At 42.0% G+C, this 21,357-nt stretch overlaps 1 protein-coding gene across 15 annotated transcripts in view; it reads right to left on the bottom strand.

Annotated features, from left to right (window-relative positions):
• Positions 1–21,357, bottom strand: part of PCDH15 (protocadherin related 15) — an 896,179-nt gene that overhangs the window by 440,045 nt on the left and 434,777 nt on the right. Inside the window, exon 1 of one of the 15 annotated variants that reach the window (XM_076339477.1) lies at positions 11,368–11,433. The exons of 11 other annotated variants lie outside the window; for them this stretch is intronic. The gene's annotated coding sequence lies outside the window, so the exon portion shown is untranslated. Of the gene's footprint in view, positions 1–3,707; positions 3,724–6,024; positions 6,046–11,367; positions 11,434–21,357 lie in introns of those variants that run through there. 3 more of the 15 variants (XM_076339479.1, XM_076339480.1, XM_076339481.1) reach the window with 3 other exon arrangements.

The following is a 21,357-nucleotide window of genomic DNA, read 5'->3' as shown; positions in this document are numbered from 1 at the left end:
ACATTTTTCAGGGGTTATACTTAAATGTTTGCCCTAAGAAAGAAACCAAGAGTCTGACTTCCGATCCAAGAGCCACTTCAAATCATGCAAAGCAAGAGTTAGACATTTGCTTGTGCTACCAATGACGCCCAAGCTTCACACACACATGCACAAGCCATGGCAGAGACTCTGGCGCTACCTGCCCCTCAGAAAGCACTCGGTCCTCTCCAAAGTGCATCCAGTAATCATAGAATCATAAATTAAGATTGGTAAAGACCTCTAAGATCATCAAGTCCAACCATCGACCGAACACCACCATGCCCACTAAACCATGTCCCTGAGCGCCTCATCTACACGTCTTTTAAATACCTCCAGGGATGGGGACTCCACCACTTCCCTGGGCAGCCTGTTCCAATGTTTAACCACTCTTTCAGTAAAGAAATTTTTCCTCACATCCAATCTAGACCTCCCCTGGCACAACTTGAGGCCATTTCCTCTCGTCCTATCGCTAGTTACTTGGGAGAAGAGACCGACACCCATCTCGCTACAACCTCCTTTCAGGTAGTTGTAGAGAGCGATGAGGTCTCCCCTCAGCCTCCTTTTCTCCAGGCTAAACAACCCCAGTTCCCTCAGCCGCTCCTCATAAGACTTGTTCTCCACACCCTTCACCAGCTTCATTACCCTTCTCTGGACACGCTCCAGCACCTCAACGTCCTTCTTGTAGTGAGGGGCCCAAAACTGAACACAGTATTCGAGGTGCGGCCTCACCAGTGCCGAGTACAGGGGCACGATCCCTTCCCTAGTCCTGCTGGCCACACTATTTCTGATACAGGCCAGGATGCCATGGGCCTTCTTGGCCGCCTGGGCACACCGCCGGCTCATGTTCAGCCAGCTGTCGACCAACACCCCCAGGTTCTTTTCCGACAGGCAGCTTTCCAGCCACTCTTCCCCAAGCCTGTAGCGCTGCATGGGGTTGTTGTGGCTGAAGTGCAGGACCCGGCACTTGGCCTTGTTGAATCTCATACAGTTGGCCTGGGCCCATCGATCCAGCCTGTCCAGGTCCCTCTGCAGAGCCTGCCTACCCTCGAGCAGATCAACACTCCCGCCCAACTTGGTGTCGTCTGCAAACTTACTGAGGGTGCACTCGATCCCCTCATCCAGATCATTGATAAAGATATTGAACAAGACCGGCCCCAAAACTGAGCCCTGGGGAACACCGCTCGTGACCGGCTGCCAACTGGATTGAACTCCCTTCACCACAACTCTCTGGGCCCGGCCGTCCAGCCAGTTTTTTACCGAGCGCAGAGTCCACCTGTCTAAGCCGTGAGCCGCCAGCTTCTCTAGGAGAATGCTGTGGGAGATGGTGTCAAAGGCCTTGCTGAAGTCCAGGTAGACCACATCCACAGCCTTTCCCTCATCCACTAGGCGGGTCACCTGGTCATAGAAGGAGATCAGGTTGGTCAAGCAGGACCTGCCTCTCATGAACCCGTGCTGGCTGAGCCTGATCCCCTGGTTGTCCCGCACATGCCTTGTGAGCGCCCTCAAGATGAGCTGCCTCATCATCTTCCCCGGCACCGAGGTCAGGCTGACAGGCCTGCAGTTCCCTGGATCCTCCTTCCGGCCCCTTCTTGTAGATGGGTGTCACATTGGCAAGCCTCCAGTCGTCCGGGACCTCCCCCGTTAACCAGGACTGCTGATAAATGATGGAGAGCAGCTTGGCGAGCTCCTCCGCCAGCTCCCTCAGCACTCTCGGGTGGATCCCATCTGGCCCCATAGACTTGTGAGCATCCAGGTGGCGTAGCAGGTCATTGACTGCTTCCTCTTGGATTATGGGGAGTTTATGCTGCTCGCCATCCCTGTCTTCCAGCTCAGGGGCTGAATACCCTGAGGAATATTGTGAAACCTGTCCAGGTGCCGGTACCTGGTGTCTGGGAGAGGCGTGACTGCACCTAGAGCAGGAACAAGGCCAGGAGCTGCCTCAGGGCATACTGAAGGCAGTCCCAAGGGAATACTGAAGGCAACGTGCAGAAAACACTATAAACCCTGCACCCACACAGGTGCCAGTAAGCTGAAGGCACAGAAGTTCCCCTCCAGCCCTGCTACAGGCGGTATGGCCAAGCCAGGGCTCACAACTCACTGTGGTCCCACAACTCACAGTGATCCCACATGAATATCAAAGAGCCGCTGCACTCAACCTAGAAGGTTAAAGCCAGTCCCCCTCTATTAAGATCCAGACCAGAATCTAAAAGAGAATGTTGCTGCTGAAGAAGGGTGCAGACAGAGGCTGACAACACGCCTGGGATGCAATGCCCACTAAGACAAAGAGCAATCCCACTCTAAAGAGGGTGACCATCCCTACCAGGGAGAATAGCTCTTTGAAGGGGGGGGGGGGGGGGAACGGGACGGGACACGCCTTGATGGGAAGAACAAGCAGCTCCAAGTGTCCGTCAGTAGAAGGAGTACCAGCAGACACTGCTGATACCCATACTCACAGCAAACATGGTGCTAATTTGGATTTGTTGAGAGGCAGCCATCTGCCATCTTCATAAACCTTCCAAGAAAAGACCGTGGGGAAAAAGGAATGTGAGGGCTTTCTCCCAGTTTTAGGCTAGCAGAGAGAAAGAAGAGCAACAGGAACAGAAACTGGAGGGGTTCACCTGAGAGCAAGCAAGCAAGCATGCACCTCTGAAGCCTCATTACTGCCTTCTTACAATCATTTAGATATGTGTAGTGCCTGGAAATCGCCACAGCTGACACAGCTCCTACTGCAGTACAAGACAACCCTTTTGAAGGCCTCTAACTCTTCTCGTGGCACAGAGCAGAGACTGTCCTGGGGGAGGATGCAGGTGTAACACAGTGGCTGTGATGACTATTCAAGACACAGGCTGGAGAACAAAACATCCATTGGCAGGGAGTCTCACAGACCCCACTGTGCAAATCTCAACGGAGAGTGGTCTTACAACAGCAAAAATACCAGGCAGGCAGCAATCCAGTTAATGCAACACTACTCTGTCTGGCTTTAACAGTGGGTCTAAAAACCACTTGCAAATGAACAGAGCAGTTTCATATAGTACAGAGGGAGCAAAACAGCTTTTATCTGGGCTTAAAGCTATCTGAACAGAGACATCTCCAAGGTATACTACATGGAAGTGTTTTGCATTGAGCTAAGTCAATGTGAGTAGGGAAAAATAAAGAAGTTATACCAAAAGATAAGCAACAGGTCCACCCATAGGATGGTTCGTGTTGCTTTCTCAGGTCTCTGATGTTGATCCAAGGCCAAAACAGTGCTAGGCCTTGGATCAATCAATCATCTTTCCTCTGGAGAGCTCTGTAAGCACTAGCAGCAGCCTTGAGCTATGTCTAGTGTACAACTCATCAGCTGAAACAAGTGTCTACCACGGCTCATAAATTGTAGTGTGGACTCCACTTTCCAGCTGATGCTAGGAAATCTGGGAGATTCTAAGCTATTAAATTTTAAGTTACAGGGCTATAATTTCTTATCCTGCTCCCTACCTTTAAGGAAAGCATTGCCTATGGTGTGTTCAACATTCAAGTAAGTCAGAAGCATCCAGGAACAAAGAACAGGAGTTGAGGTTAACAGAGAAGCACGTTTTCTCTACTTGTTTACAGGTACACTTGGGAGAAGCAAGTATACTAGACTTTTGGCTGTATTTCAAGCAGTATGTGTAGCATAAAGACTCACTTGCAGAAGCAAAACCAAGGCCCACCTTAGCTATTTAGAAGACAAATTGGACACTGCATGGAACTGAAGGGTCACGACGGTACAAATTAAACAAGGCTCTCTTCTTCTAAAGAAGCAGACTAGGTCATTCACATCTCACTTCCACCAGGCACAGCAGGGCACTTTGTATCAAGCTAGCACAAACTCCACTCTCCACTAGAGCTGAAAAAGAGAGGATTGTCAATGCAAGCAACCACATCATTTCATCAGCATACCATCTTTCTCACACCCTCTCACATGTTAGTTTACTGTGAAGTACATTATATAGAGCATCTCACCTGTTGAGGCCTCACAACATTCATCACTTGGGCAAGTAGCAGCTCTTGCGTTTTGCTCAGGACAGACAAAACTTTTACATCCATGCACAGATGCCCTGGCAAGGATGAATCAATTCACCATTGCACGGGATGTCTAGTAGCGCTACTCCAGGCTCACCTTAGGAAGTCAACTCCACCACAAATGATAGCTTTGTGGTCGCTTTACTACGTATTTGGTTCAGAAGTACAGAAATAGAGGATTTTGTCTAGCTTATTTTCTATAAGGTTCTTGAGTTCAGAGGTAGGTCAGGTATACTGTAATTCACCTGGTTTTGTGCCTGTAGACCAGGAATGGTAAGCTATCCAACACACTGTCTACTCAGCAAGAACAGCCCAGAACAGTTTTTTAACCGATTTACAAAGAATCTAGGCCAGCATGGTGTAGTAAGCTCATCTGGTTAGCAGCGATTTCAAACGTGCAGCACTACACTCCCTGGTCAGGATGCACCAAAGCATGCCAAAAACTGAACTTGAGACTTAGAAGTGGTGGTGAATATAGAGTTATCCTCAATACACAGTATTTCTAAAGCAAATGCTCAGTAGGTTGAGCAGGGAACTTCTAAAATAGAGTCCCCAAAGCATCAAGTGTGCTGGAAGCTCATTACAAAACTGTTAGAGGAAGGATACAGTGTGAAAGTACATGGCCAAATTAAAATTAAGTGTCAGTTATTTATGAACCAAGGACGTAAATTTATGGACCAAGAACAGCTCTGCATCTCATCATCAGCTTCTGACCTGTTGTGTCAAACAGCAGCTGTTTTATTTGGCTGTTCCCTGGTCTGTGAGCTGTGATTATGACTGTACTTGAGGTGGGAGTACAGTGACTTCTCAAATTTTTACCATCTGCTAACTTGTAATCAAACTCCGCTTTCCTAGGACCAGCAGTGTAGCAGGTCCAGCATGCACTCTCACAGCTCAAAACCATGGAAGCACTTTGCAATGACACTAGAAGAGTAGTAAAAACAGTAAGTCCCCCTCCCTAAACCTTCCCCCCTGCCAGGCTCTTCTACCAGAAGACAGAAATCCCATGGCTGAGATTCAGTGAATGTGAGCAACCTACAGACTGTGGCTATATCAGGAACTGTCACTTGAGGAACCTAAATTCTTCTGCAACCTAGAAGCATCCTGGCCTCAGTACATTCAGAAGCAAACTGTAACAAACCATATTTGTCCCCGTGAATCATCAGAAATTACATCTCCAAATCCTCATGTATGATTTGATTATCACAATCCTGCTCTACTCTTTCCTCACTTATTTGATCAAAGATAGCGTAAGTGCTTAAAAATAAGAACATTTATTTAATTTATAATCCAAAGTGTGCTGGTATGCTAGGAAGGAAAAGAGTACTACCAAGCAATGGTAATTTTTCAGAAATGCAAAAGGTGGTGTAGCATCTCAAACGTCACATAGAAAGTAGATTCAGCTTACACAGCTTCAAAGCCAAAGCACCAGTGATACTCAAAAGAGTGAACAATTTCAAGAAAAAGAGTCATAGCAGAATTTCACTTTACAAAAGGTGTATGATATTAAAAACCACTATAAAATTTCAAGAGACATTCTGTGCTTTAATAGAGCTTACAATTATTTCTGTATATTGTGATACAAAGGTTTTATTCTTAAAAGCCTGGGGTTTAGTCTGGATTTTTGCACTGAAACCTTGCAGATATTTCTCTGTCAAATCAACAGATAGTATCTATCTGTGCATGAACTTGGTGGCAATTTAGCTGATAGCTACTGCTCAGTGGAAGAGAAGGTCTACTCAGCAAAGTAGAACTTACATTAAAACAAATGGGGCACCACCAGAACAAGGACTGGAACAAAGACATACTGACTGCTGAAGCACATACCCCGAATACCCAAAGACTGGACAGTAGTTACTATATATATATATATGCACACACATTACATATGTGTCGAGAGAGAGAGCGCGCACACACTCAATTAGTTACAAGCACAACAGTAGTATGGATGTAAAACCATGCCACCTGGAAGCACTGAAGCAGAGATCTGAACCTTAGAAATATTGTCTTCAATGGACTTCAGATGAGGTTCTGAATTATTACAAAGGACAAGCTTCAGGTTTGATTATGTCTGCTAGCTTTCTGGCATCACCTCATCATAACTGTAAAACAGTATGATGTATATCCAGTTTGTGATCACCCTGTGTTGGAGAAAAGAAAAGAAAATCTTAAATATCTTCTCTACAGATAGAACAGAAAACAGCATCATCAGCGTTTGAAGGAATGCCTTACGAGGAATGCTTCTGCTCCGTCAGGACAAAGCTAATATCCATTGCGATCTCTAGATGAAATAACCACTCTGATTATTCAGCTTTTTACAACAAAGTGCAGTAGCCACAGTTAATTACAGGGTTGAAACGCTGATGGTGTTACCATGTCTGGTCTAATTTTTGGCAGAGTTCTTCCATTAACTGTGGTTGGCTCTCTTGGCGTGCAAACTGCTGCTAGTAGCATACAAATAACATGAGCCAGGGTAAGAAAACAGAGGAACCATTGGTGCAACCAGCTAACTTCATCTTATTATTTCTCCAGACACGAGAAGATATTCTCCAAAGGATTTTCTATTTGAGACAGATATATAAAGCCAGAAGAGCACCATATGTTAAACTTGAATATTGGTTTTGATCAAAATCACTCTGGGAAGAGCTGATCCAGTCAAATTGTATTTGACTGCAGTAATGCCATAAACCTCGAAGCAACACATAGATTGCTGTAGTGTTCTTAAGAGAAGTAAGAACTATATAGAAACTGTGCCACTATTGGAGAATTTAGTTTGAGAAACAAAGAGCAAAGAATACTAATAGCAGTGTAATTTGTATACTCTCATACATGATTGATTCAGTGGATAACCTTTATATCTATAAGAAATAAGGTTAATTCATATTCGATTTTGAGAGAGTTCACTCACAGAAAATAAACTAGATTTGAATGGTAAGAAGCTGATTAAACAAAATGGAAGAACAAAAGAAAACAGATTTGTACTTAAGATTTATCAGCATTTGTTCTGAAGAAAAGAAATTAAGGGAACTAACTAGAAAAACCAACTGAATTGAGGAGCTCAGCTATCTGAATATGAAAGAGGCCTAGAAATCTTCAAATCCCAGGTATCAAACCCTTCAGTATTCCAAGGAAGGAAGAGGGAGAGAAAGACACTTAAGAAGAAAGACTCGCCGTTTAATTCTGTATGAACGCACACCTAACAGTTAACTACCTCTAACATTAGAAGGCTTTTAATTAAAACATACGGATTTTTAAAAAGCCTAAAACCAGACACAACGAAGAGGTCAAGAAGAGAAAAAACAGTGAGAACTGGTATAACAGAATCTCAGGAAGATCTCAAAGTCCAAACACAGTATTTTCCTGGTTTTGATAGCTTTATAAAGATTGTTGGGTGCTCTAAGTAGGGAAGGATCAGGAAAAGAACAACTTGGGTTCCCGTGCGGCGAGAAGGGTATTTTGGGAAGGATAATCTAAGTACTAAAGGAAATTTTTGACCTTTATTTTTAGTAAGGGTGTTAATGTCTACTATGATATCAGAGGAAGGGGGTGAATGGTGAAGAAAAAAAAATGTAAGCTACACAAGGGTACAAAAGAGGAAATCATCATAAAGTGAAATAAAAACTTTAGGGGACATTAAACAGTCGAACCCAGAGTTTTTAAATAAACGGCACACAAAATTGAACATCACTAAGACATTTCTTTTAACTAGGATACTGCATACAATTGAAGAGTAGGAAATAAATTATTCATGGTTAAAGTAAAAGAGAAGAATTTTCTACAAGCCTAGAAAACTTACTTCAGTGGCACAGAGACCAAATACACTTCCCTTCAACTTTCCTTCTGAAGACATGAAAGCACTGGAAAATGTGACCACATTTATTATGGGTTTAACACAAGGTAGCTTGTGACAGGCTAACCTAAGAGATTACTTCATCAGATAACATTCTCCAAATACTGTAGATCTCATTAATCTGGACTTTAGCAGAGTATTCAGCAGTGTCACATGGGAAACTGTTAGTTAAGCTGCAACTAGCAGAGGAATTTAGAGGTAGAAGAGCATCTGGTTCAAGGGGAAAAAACAGCACAAGTCCTGAAAATTTAAGTGATTACTAGAGGGTCTTAAAAATCAGTCTTGGAACTGATCTTATTAAACATTTCAACCAATAACTCTGTCGCTAGTATTAGGAACAGGTTGATAACACATAATAGCGGGAATACGGATATCAGAAGAGAGGACATAGATATTACACAGAAATAACTAGATGCTCTGAAGAACTGAACTAACAGAAACAGGACAAAATTCAGTAAGGCACAACTCAAGGTCATGTACTCAGGGAGTACAAGAAGTTTCCTGGTATGCCATGCACTTCCCAGTGAAAACCACAAAGGAGGAGGACCAAGGTGTTTTAGTTAATTACAACATAATTATAAACCATGAATGTGATCCAGGCGCAAAAAGGCAAGTGTGATACTTGGATCTAGAACAGACATATTTCCAATAGCAATGAGAAAGCAATGATATCGCTGAACAAAACACTGGTAATGCGTAAAAATGAACACCACATACCATTTTGATCCACACATTAAAAGATGAATGTCAGATAAAAGAGGTACCCAAAAAAAGACAGCAAAGACACTGGAAAAAAAAGACTGTGTTTACTCTGGAAATCAGGAGAAGGATCTGAGTGTCAGGAACTCAGGATTTCAAAGGGAGCACCAGGGACAGAAGAACAAAAAACCCAGCCATACCCTTGTTTTCAAATGGGGCTCAGTAAGTATGCCAGCAATGGTACGGTATTAAGGCTACAGTAGCAAGAACCACAGTTGGATATACAGACGGTCTTTTCCAATCTGAAGCTCCTAATACGTATTTAAAATTATGAACTTAGAGCCAGTGGTGCCAAAACTGGCTACAAATGTCAGTGTTATCACACCTCAGCCCTGAAAGTTCAATATCAATACTAAACTACACAAATGCCCTTCACAAGTCCACTCTTTAAAAAAAAAAAAAAAAGAAAAAAGCAAATTTTCACAAAGATAGTGCTTGTGGATAATGGACATTCATAGAAAAAAATTATTAACATGCACAATTTAAAAAGCAGAAATGAAGTTTAAAACTGGACATCTCAAACCAAAGCCTGCAGCACACAAGGAATCAATTCTAACTTTATACCTTTAAACCTTACAACAATTTAGCTGTACAGCAAGTAAAGACCAGAGTCCAGCATGGCCACTTAATTTTATTTTTAATCTTAACAGCTTAAATTTCATTCATTTCATGTCATTGGGAAGTATTTGTGAGCAAATGTTTCTTCAGCATAAAGACCTGTCTACTATTCCTAAAAAAGTTGTTATCACCAGAGAATCCCATACACCAGTAAATCAGTCAGTTCATACAAAAAAGAAAAAAAAAAAAAAAGAAAAATAAAAAGTAACTTTTTTCTTTTAAAGAAAAAAAGCCTCTAACAACCCTCGCCACCTTTCCAAAGAACATTAAAAACTTTGCACCACAATTTTACAGGCGACTGCCTTTCTGGCAAAGCTATTACACCTAAGCAAATATGACACAAGATGACAATACAGTTATTCCAATCAGTGATTTAGTACAAGTAGAAAACCATAGAGAAGATATCGAGCCCCACACTTCTTTACAGTCTGCATGTTCACTCTCCAGCAATTGGGGCTAACTTTCTTGCTTCAGCAGCTCAGTACAACAGCTGACAGAGGAGCACTTCATCATTAAGCGGAGCAGTCCTCTCATTAAATTGCACTCTTATTTCATAGGGTTGTAACTGCAAAGCCATGTGGATTACGTTCCTGAAACCTGAGTACTAACACCGATAGATAAACTGCATCAACTAACCTCTTGCTAACCATTCTTCTGCCTCCCCAGGAGAAGAAAACCAAAAGCAATAGTTACATTCAGGTAAGAGTAACTGAGAATTCATACACAAAGTCTCAAACTCTCTAAAGCAAGACTCAGTCCTGTAAAAGTCCACAAAACATTAATATTAATATTATTAATTATTTACTATATCTCCTATACTATTAGCTTACCAGCTCCACCAATCAGCTGACTTTATAAGAAGAAATGAAACATGGACCTAGAGTTAACCTTACACAGGGACCTGTTATCCTCTTGTAACAATGCAGCACTTCAAGTATAGCCTTCCTTCTTACACATAAATATACACACGTACACACTCGCACACATCCATTTTGTCTTCAAAGGATATCTAAAGTACAAGAAACTTGTTTGTAATTCTCCATATTAAATGGAATGCAGTAATCAGTAAAATTCATCCATTTTGTTTACCTAAAGGAGTGTCTTTAGGTTGATAGTAGTATTGCAATGAACACTGAGCAAGGAAAATGCAGAAATCCAAGAAAGTAATTACTAAAATAATACCAAGCAGCCAAAGTAACACACAAGGAATCAATAAAAAAAAATTGCTATGCAGGAAGAAGAGTAAAATATGAAGGATATTCAAGATATGACCAAAAAAAAGTTGACTTTTTTAAAATTAAGGTTAACTGTGGTATGAGGAAAAAGGGGATGAAGGAGAGGCTAACACAAAGAACTAATAGAACAGTTACTAGTGCACCGAGTTTACAGGCATAGCAACAAATTAGCCATGTACAAGCCCGTAAGTTTACTAAGCCTCAACTCTGAAAACTGCAAAAATTAGCCAAAATGCTGCTTGGCACGTTAGCCTGCTATGAGCGCTCCTCTGAAAATAAATTCCTCTGAGGAAAAGGAGAACAGCTGTGGAAGCTATGCTTTGCAACAAACATTAATTTCCAGGGCAAATAAAGGAAAAGCAAGTGTTAAGGTCTTTTCTATTTCACTGCATATCACACTGATATGAAAGCCACAGACTTCAGTTTCACAAAGGACATTTCACCTAAATCAAAGAAACTATATTTTTACTGACTCCCCCCACTCTAAATCTAATGGAACGAGGAGTTGGTTCACGGTGATAAGATTCTTCCAAACAGATTCATAAACTATTAGTTCTGGGAGCAATTTTACCTTGACTTAATTCCAAGGGAAAGAAAAAGAAACAAACAAACAAACAAACAAAAAAAAAACCTAGCTTGACTCAGTAGTTCAAAGTTTGCTGCTTCGGGTTATGCAGCAAGTTCCCCCCCCCCCCTCCGTGCCTATACACAGAGTAACAACACAACTGCTTGCCACTCTCTACTTCCAAAATAAACTCGATAAAACATAGAGCAACAGCGATTCCGATGCAACGCGCACGTCTGCCACAGAAGTAACCAAAGGAATAGTAACGACAAGAAAAATACCTTCGCGTATCAGAGCAAGAGGCAGACAATCATCCTCCACCTTCCGCTCCGCACCCCAACTGCCTGCGACCGCCGGCGCCGGCAGGGAGGTGCCCGCCCCCCGCCGGCAGCTCGGCACGCCGGCTCCCCGCCGCCGCAGCCCTCCGGAGCCAGCCGCGCTGCGCCGCTGGCAGCAGATGCGGGGCAGGCGAGTGACCGCCCGGGCTCCGGGCGCCTCCGGCGGGTGCGGGGCCCCCAGAGACGGATCCGGTTCCCACGGACGATCAGCGCGAGGTGCCTTCCTGCTCCGCGTCCCATCAGCCCTTCGCGGCAGCTTTGCGGTGGCTCTTTCTGCCTTCTCAGTGGCGAGGAACGCAGCAGCTTACGCTTGTTTCCGAGATCGTTTGACAGGACAGGAGTAATCTCTTTAAAGCCCTTCTCAACGCAACAATGCTGCTAGTTAAGTCTACGTTACCCGAAATAAAGGTGCCCGATGCAATTGGGTAAAACATAAGATGGGAGCACGTTTTGAAAAATATTTCAGTCTTTTATTTATCTTCATTAAATTTAAACAGCATTCGCCGAAACTCCTGTTTGGCAAAAAAGCCTGCACAGACTCACAATGCAAATCATGGGAGACTGCACAGGCATCTAATCAAGTTTATTAAAAGTTGAACGATTAGCAAGAACAGGTAGGATTTCACACCGAGCATCGACCCTCTCCAGAGCCTACATCTCTACAGAGTCAAGTAAGCCTGCCTGAATTTGAGCTTAGCTTTAAACGGTAACATCTATGGCTGCAAATCTCAGCATGAGCAAGAGAAGTGTAATTACTGAACTCGCTGTGAAATGGAAAAAATGCTATGACAGTGTTCCGGACCTTCTTGGCGAGGGATGGGCACCAGTTAAATGTGTCTGGAAATGAAAGCCCATAGTTATCTTCTAAAAGGCTTTTGTGGCCAAAGTGAAAACTTCAGAAGTTCTGGGCCCATTTCCTACTGTATTGTTATCCCTATCAGAAAAAAGTGCCATTTTTTCAAAATAAGAATATTTTTTGTCAGGGTACAGAGCAAACTAAACAGGAGCTCACAACAAAAGATTTATATGGTGAAGGAACCTCTGTGAAATAATACCATAGCACATGAGTTACTTGAAAACCTGTGCTGGGACTAAAATTGTTCATCAATTCTTAAAAAAATATACAAAATCATCTTGCAAAACTGTCTAATGCTACCGGTTCTCCTACACAAACCCTACTCACCAGTAAGACTTACCCAGTAAGACTTCAAATCTTCTTCAAATTTTCTTCAGAAGAAACTCACAAAACCATAAATGAGACTAATCAGAATGACCATTTTCTTTGTCCTATGAGACCAAGAATGTTATTGATACCTGTACACAGAAAACTTGAAAAAAATAATATAATTCTATAAATAAGAATTGGGGGGGGAAAAAGTAAAAACCACAGTAATTACTCTTTCCTAGTGTAGGTGTGTGCAGTTAGTTTGTTCTACTATCTATTCATAAGCTTTAGCTTTCCTGTGAGATACACCTGTCGATAGCATAAGCCACAAACATATACTTCCATAACAGTATTCAGTGCTCATGTTCTCAAAATGCCAAGACCAGCTCCCATTAAATCACAGTACAGGTTCTTTGAGCCAGAATTTTGCCTTCCCCAGCAACAAAGAATTCCCACAGGCAGAAAGGACTATCCAAGAGAAACTGCTGCAGAGCAAGAGAAAAGACTTCTTGCTTCAGTGCAGACATGTCTATTAAATATTTAATATGTTACAAGACTGTTGTTGTTAGCTTGAAATTTTCTCAGAACATTATCAAAAGGAACTAATTCACCTTATGGTCTACAATACTTGAGTGCTTCGCATAAGGAAGTTATTTTGGAAGCGTGAAAATCTGACAAAAATAACGATGATTGACTTGAAAGATGCTCATTAATTTCTTTACCTTCTGTGAGGATTCTGTATCTCACCAATGAATATGTTCAAAACATAGGCAGGGTCATCATTTCGCAGAGGATTTTCCCTGCGATCAATTGATGAGCATGCCAAAGTCTTCTTGAAATATATTTATACAGTTATAGTGCAGCACGGAGAAGATAAAAATACAATATTGCCAGACTCAGAGGTGTATTTTTCTGCACTCAGGGATAAGGTGTCTGGGAAATAAATTCTGCTCTTGTAAAAAGCAGGAACTAAGGTCCCATTAGAGCCTTGTTTGACCTTATCCGCACCTACCATTTCCAGGAGGGTGTACCTGTCCTAGGAATACAAGTTCAACCCACCACTGTCCAAGATAGACAGATCTTCTGACTTACTGCAAAACTGTTGCATGGCTCTGATTCTGCTCATAGTTATATGTGGATACAACAGGTTCTTCAGTTTAACCTTTAAAATATATACTTGTTTAAAGTTACTTTCCATCTTCTGGCTATTTTAAACACCTTTCTGACATGAAGATCATTGGAAATTATGGAGCTTGTCCTCCCAATACACATTTCTGGGCATATGAAGGAGAAGAAGGTGATTGGGATCAGTCAGCCTGGATTTACCAAAGCTAAGTCATGCCTGACCAACCTGACTGTGATAAAATGACAGAAATAATAAAGTGATAAAAAGTGGATGAGGGGACAGAAGCTGTCACTTCCCTTGACTTTCTCAAGACTTTCAGCACTGTCTTCCACAACATTTTTGTATCCAAGTGAGGACGGCACAGTCTAAATGGGTGAACAATTAAAAAATAGGTGAACTAAAAAACTGGTTGAATGATGGGGCTCAGATGTGGCAGGAGGAGAGACAACAGGCATAAGCAGAAACAAGAGAGGTTTAGACTGGATATAAGGAATAACTTTTCCCCTCGAGCAGAGGCAAGCGGTGCAGCAGACTGCCAGTGAGGCTGTGCAGTCTCCGTCCTTGGAGGTTTTCAGGACCTGACCGGACAAAGCCCTGCAAGATCCTGGTCTGACCCCAGAGCTGGCCCTGCTCTGAGCAGGAGGGTGGACCACAGACCTCCCGAGGTCCTTTCCAATGTAAATTTTCTATCATTCCTAGTCTTACCTCCAAAGCTACTCCAGCTTAGAGTAGCTGCTAAATATAGTCCTGCGAGGAGCAGGGAGTCAGACTCGATGATCCTTAGGGGTCCCTTCCAGCTTGAGATATTCTATGATTACATAGTTGAGAAATAGCAGCTACTAGTTAGGAAACAAATGTTGGCTCAAGTCTTAAAGTTACCAACATACATATTTCCAGTTAAAAGCAAGACCATAACTGTACAAAACAGTTAAAAATATTCATGATTTTAAGATTTTGTGTAGTTTAGTTGAGGCAAACGAAACTACTTGCAGCTTTCCACTGTATAGAATGTCTGTACGTTTTACAATGTAAGGAGCAACATAAGCAGCATAAGGAGGCTGTTGGAATTACACTAGACAAAATACAGAATCATTTTATCTGTGACCTGATGTAACATTTTTACTATCTTCCTAAAAAGCAGAAAGCTTGCTGCTCTAGAAGGCAGAAAATGCAGATGGCAACTCAATAACTGTGATCAAACTGATTTCAGGGAGGGAGGAGAACTAAAAATTGCTCCTGGCTTAGTTCTTGTATTTTCAATTTAGTTGGTTTGAACTGGAATAAAAGATTTGGCTGTGCTATAATTCCCTGCAAACAAGAGTTTATAATAAAATGCTAACCGCCTCTTAACTATAGTAATACTAGTAGGCCCATTATAATTTGCCACCAGGCGTTCAAAAAAGGCCATCCTTCTTCCATGTGAAGAGACTTGAAGTACTAGGTGGTAAAAAAAAAACTAAACACAATTTGCACAGAGGCACATCACAAACATCTTAACTGATTCTGCTCATGCCTTTTTCAGTATTTTTGTCACCAAGAGGCAAGGTGTAAAGAAACACAATCACAGCTGACCGTAGAAGGAATTAGGAAAGCTGGAACATGTTCTGCAGAGACCCGCAATCTGCCCATCTGTTCACAAGGAGGGATTACATCAAATCCCATTGAGCTTTCATATTCACAAATCCAGGAGGAGCAGTAATTGGTTTACTGAAGTTTGTTAGATTCATAATTTTATCACAAATTCATCTCAGGGCAAGTTCATTCACAGTATTCATTTTTCTCCCTTTTCAACAGCTCATTTGTTCTGTAGCAGTATAAATATTATGTGAATGAAAATCACAGGAAATGGCTATTCCGTGCTCCAGTGCTTTATTAAAAGGTATCTGTTCCCCCCTCAAAAAAATCATAAAGCTAATTATATCTGCATTTACACAGCTCCTTTCAGAAAGATTATCTAAGACTCTTTATAGAGCATCAAATTACAAACCCACAGCACTAACTATATGCAAATAATCAGATATATTCCATATGCAGCTGTGAAGACTGCCATAAACATTTATATTCATGCTGGTTCATCTGTGCTAGGATTAACGGAGTGAGAAAAGCTGGCCAAGGACACCTATTTAAAGAACCAGGAGGTTTAAGTAGATGGAACCAGCACAGTGACTTCTCATCTAAAGTACAGCACAGCTAATGACTACGTAACCTGTAATTCTTACTGCAAAGGCAACATTTTGGGCACAATCCCACCTTGTCCTGCCAAGGAAGTTGTGCTTGATATGTCAGGAGCCCTTTTGGTGCAGGTCCTCAGAATACTTGCAACAAAACTATCACGAAAAGGACTCTGTGAAAACACGTGGAGGCTTTGCACAGACCAGGATTCAGCCAACGTAAACGTGCTCACAGTCTGGTATGGATGAGACCCTGTTTCCTAACAGCTCAGAGGCTCGTTGGGGCGGAGCGGAAGGAAGTGCCTTCAGTACAACACAGCAGAACATGGCCAGGCTGGCAGTCCTGAACTGAAATGAGATTTCAGGGAAATACATGGAATTTTCAATGCCTAAATCAAAACCGCAGACTTGAAATGCTCCTCTTTCACATAGTAACTCTGTGCTGCTGGAAGACCACAGGTGGTACTACATTTCAACCCTCGCATTTCCCAGCTGTCTCAAGCTCCACCTCTGTGCAGACTCAGAACTGTCTTAGTCCCACCAAGGCTGACAAACACAACATTTCCCACCTTAAGCCAAATGTAATCCAGAGACTAAGGGCCCAGACGTACAGGCTTCCTTATACAACACCTCCCATGACCTCAGTTCCACAAAACACCTCCCTTCACAAAATTATTACTACAGCTTTCTATAAAAACTCAGCCAGAGAAGGGATGGAGGTGCCTATCATCCTCCACATAGGAAATGAAACCAAACTCAAGCCCTTCAGGACCAGAAGAAAACAAGAAGATACCACTTCTGTTTTGCAGGAAGACGCTCTAAGCACCAGGATAGTAACAATTCTGGCAGAGAGACTCCTCACCCCTGCTGCTGAATCCCTGCCAGCAAAGCAGGTTTTACTGGGCTGCAAAGCCAGATTAAGAGATAACTCCTCCTGGTGATCAGGCTGTTTAACATGAAACGCAGAGAAAGTCCCGGGACAGAATCCCCTTCTGCTGGCATGTTTTAAACAGAAAATATGAGCTCTGCTTAACCCTTGGAAGAAAGAGAATAAAAATCTATCCCCAAAGCAGCAATCCAGTGGGTGAGCACAAAGCTCTCCTTTCATCAGCCCTGACGGAGAGCATGCCACCCCGGTACGCTCATCCTGTCTGGAGTCACTGTGCTGTGGCACCTGGTGTCACGTTTACAGCGCACAGCATAGTGTAGCAGAGGCCCTGGACCTGAGCGGGCTGCCCAGGGCAGTGTGGCAGGGTGCTGAGGCTAACTACAGCTGCTCGGGTGCGAGGTTTATAAAATCAGGCATGGTGCCATCCTAGCACAGCTATGTGCTTTTAGAGCCAGCATGTCCTAGCGAGCCTCACTATCTCACGCAGGGTCCGGATTAGGATCCAGGGACCCCAGAAGATGCAGATGGGTTGTTAAAATTAACTTAATATTTGAAAGTGGCAGAGGAATGTAGCAAACACAGCAAATATATATACACACATATGTATATAAATACAAATATAAAAAATAAGCATAAAGGTATATACACACACACACTAAAAAATGCCTAGTAAATGCGTACATTTTACTTGGTGGTACAAGAGTTTAGCAGCTCTTGAAGCTTGGAAGCACGCCTTTTGACCATTGTAAGCCCACCCAAGTTTAGAACACCAAACAAGAACCAAGCACTTCAAGCACAAGACAGTGCCAAACTACTGAAGTCACAGTCAAACAATAAGTAAGAATTGTAATTCCTCTCTTCATTCTCTCTCTGAATGTAATGGCTGAGAGGTGTGTCTGAAGAGCCCTCCTTGGTAACACAGTAGTGACAACCCACTGTAACATCCAAATGCCGTGGTCTTGTCCTGGAAACATCTCTGTGGTTCAGTTGCCTATGCCCTGCAGTTACTGTCAACAAGCAGGTAAAAGAAGATCAGCTTTGAAAACAGTTTTCTTCTGTGAACAACTGTTCACCAAAGCACAAAACCAGCAGTTTCACAACCACACAACAATGGTCTGGCTTCTACTCATTACTACAGCAATGAGGATGTGAGTGGTTGAGCTACAGAGAAAGACTGTTTTATTCCTGTCCCACTTGAACCCAGCTTGTTTGGTGTTTCATTCTGCTTCCTTCTCACTAGGTGAGCTGACAGTAGGCAGCAGGGGAAACAAAAAAACCCACCAAAAACCACACTTAAATGATTTGCTCATCCTTCAGTAATAAAAGGACAGAGAAATACTCTTTGTAGGAAAGGGGTATTTTATATGCAAATATTAGTTCTTATAAGAGATCTGACATCTCCTCAACTAGCAATTTTTGAAAAGCTGTAATCCTGTCTGGGAGATTTCCCTAATTGCTCCAGCAATAACCCAAAAATTGCATTAGGACTTCTTTGCATATTGGTTTCTCTCTTTGGTACCTCCTCCCATACTCTGCTCACTGTTTCCAACTGCCACACTCAATGCATTTAGTTGAGTATCTGCTTTACACCACCTGAAAATTTATTCTTCAAATGGTTATTCTTTAATGGTTTATCACTCACAACTAAATTTTTTCAAAGGTAAAAGGCTCTCTTTGAAGACACTGCTTTAAAGTCCTGCTTGAACATCAGAAAGCACTACAACATAGCATACTACACATACAGTATTATACAATACAATATCCAGTGAATTTACTTTTAGTAAACTACTACACAATGGTTTATATTATTCTTGTTTTCACAGTTCACCACACAGCCCTGATCAGTAATTACTACATACTGAAGATTTAAAAAAAAAAAAAAAAAAAAAAAAAAAAAAAGTACTTTTTGCTATTCAACCTGCATTGATTTTTCCCCCAGGACACAATGGCAACCTCTGTTCCGGCACTGATACTTCTGGTTGGATCCTCATATGAATTCCACTTCAAACAAGAACCACTTTATTCCCATAGTCCTATATACCATGTACCTGCAAGTTAACTGAGGACTGTAAGGCAACTGCATGCTAGTTCCTTGTCAGTCAGGGCTAATTCCCACAGATTAGAGAAGGAAATCCTTGCATTCCCTCAAGTCCTAAACGCTACTGCTACTGTTAGAGAAGAGCATTTTGTTTCCTCCTAAATCATTTTTTTAGAGAGAAGGAAAAAAAAAAAAGAATCGCCCATTCATTATTACTATCTGCACCAAAAGTATCAGAAGAGATGAACTAAGACCACCAGCCTCTGACTATGAATTAGTTCCCAGACCACCTATTACCAACGCCATGCATGTTTACCCTGATTAACTCAATGATCACGCGGTTACTTGTTGTCAGTAACAAACCCACAACCACAAATCCCTCCCTTCTGCTTTTCTGGTGTCCTTATGCAACTGCTCTCCAAGGAATCCTGAGCACTGTTACTCCGAACAGGAGGTTCTGAAGCTCTGTGAAAAATGGTCAGAGACAGAAAATCTGGATCATTCTTTTGTTCTTCACCACAAAATGAAGATTTTCCCTAAATTCAGAGGTGTATTTGCCCTCCTGATTCCTTAGTGCCTCTAGATGAAGGCTTGTTCCCACTGTCTGTGGGCACCACTTGGCAGGGATATCCATTCTCTCACTTGAACAGAAGCCTGAGCTCTCCCTTTCAGATTTTTGTCCATACCTTCTCCACTTCTTCACCTACTTCAGTGCTTCCCCCTCTCCCAGTCTGTTTCTTCCTCAGAAGACAGAGAAGTCTTAAATTATCACTGAGAGCTTCCAAGAAAAAGATGATGGCAAAAAAGTGCTCCTTTGCCCACCTCAAATACACCCAGACTGCAACCAGCCCATCAAACACACCTGCTGGAGAACCAGCAGGAGAGAAGAATTACCCACGTTGCTCCAAACCCTCTTTTTCTCAGTGCTGGATCAAGGGTGAGTTTCAATGCATTTTTATCAGCCTTTCAAAAAAGCACCAACTGACATGACTCTGAGGCTGCTCTTTTAGTTCCACCTTCGGATCAGAGTGTTTTGATTTACTTTTTCTTCTCTGAGTAAGCATGAATATTTAGGATGAGGGTCTTAAAATATAACCAGGAGTTCACAGTTCTACAATTCTGAGTGTCTACTAATGTTAGACTCTTGAAGATTAAAGAAAAAAGGAGACTTGGGCATTAGTTCAACACAATGGCAGCATTGACATTTTTTACGACGCTGAGGCATGTACAATAAGTGAGCAGGGAGCAAATAATTACCTTTCTAGTGCCAATGAGCTTATTGAGCATGTGGCTGGAGCAGATTGACTTGAGCTAAGATGAGCAGAAAGAATGCAGGCATTCTGGCTCCTCCACACTGACCATGGCAAATCACAGAGCACTGACCTTCCAGGTTTTCTGATTCTTTTCTAAAGTTGGCAGTATTTGCATCTTAAAATGCTCTGCATAGCTAGTATTTATTTACTGTTGAAAATTCTTGATTGTCTGGATATATATCATGCAGTAGAAAAAAGTGTACAATGTGTATATAAAATATTTGTCTTCACATTTCTTATCCAGTTGAGGGAAGGAAGATTGTAACCACTCAATGCCTTCACCTCTTAGAATCATTTCTATGTTAATGCGTTATTATGTGATAGACTTTGAGCAAGGGTCAAGTAGCTCTTAGAAGTAGGAACATTGTGCAGTATTGTGAAAGTTAATGGAAACATATTTAAAGTATGTTGAAAAGAACAAAGGTGGATTAAGAATACCTTTAAGTATTCCTGAAATTCATTTTTATGTTGATTCGGGTCTTGCAGGAAATAAGATAAAATATTTCAGAGGAACCTGAGATTTTTTTAAAGTATTATACAGAGAAGACCGATATGATTAACATTCTAGTTTAAAATCTTTTGCAGATAACCCCCTTATCCCCTTTCCATCTCCATATGTTGCTCTCCACCCCATTCCTAATTTTTATGCTGCAGTATTCCAGAGCTGGATGAAACACCTCCAGAGAAAAGCACAGCAGTAAGCGCTGTCGGTGTTGAACTGAATCAAATGACTGTTAGGAACAACCACTTCTACAGTTGAGAAAAATTTGTCTCCAGGTATATGCTGAGCCTAGCAAAGGAGTAAGAGGAAGGCAGGTTCTCCTTATGCTTTGGTGATTTTCTGACTGAAACCCCAATATCTGCAACCGTTTACATAGGTTGTGCTAACAGAGGATAACTGTTTAGAAACATCCTTGTTAGGCCTCTTAGATGAGAAAACAAAAAGAAGGAAGAAACGTGCGCTGATGCTCTACCAGCAGTGCTGGTTTTCATCATCCATTTACCCTTAGTTTTCCCTTCTCTCATGTTACTGTATGTATGAAGACACTTCTACTAATTTACTTGCAGACACTACAATGTCCTCTCCAAATCTCTCCTTCACTCTCCTGCTATAATTGCCAAATGCAAGTGGATAAATGGAGAACATAGTTCTGTAATATACTTTTTTTACTCATATTTATATTTTTATCATGAAAATATAATTCAAAACATGGTCCAGATCTCAACAATG

Source organism: Aptenodytes patagonicus, chromosome 5, assembly GCF_965638725.1.
Source record: "Aptenodytes patagonicus chromosome 5, bAptPat1.pri.cur, whole genome shotgun sequence".
Lineage (NCBI taxonomy): Eukaryota > Metazoa > Chordata > Aves > Sphenisciformes > Spheniscidae > Aptenodytes > Aptenodytes patagonicus.
Note: the sequence above shows the minus strand (reverse complement) of the source record. Positions and strands in the feature narration are given on the sequence as shown.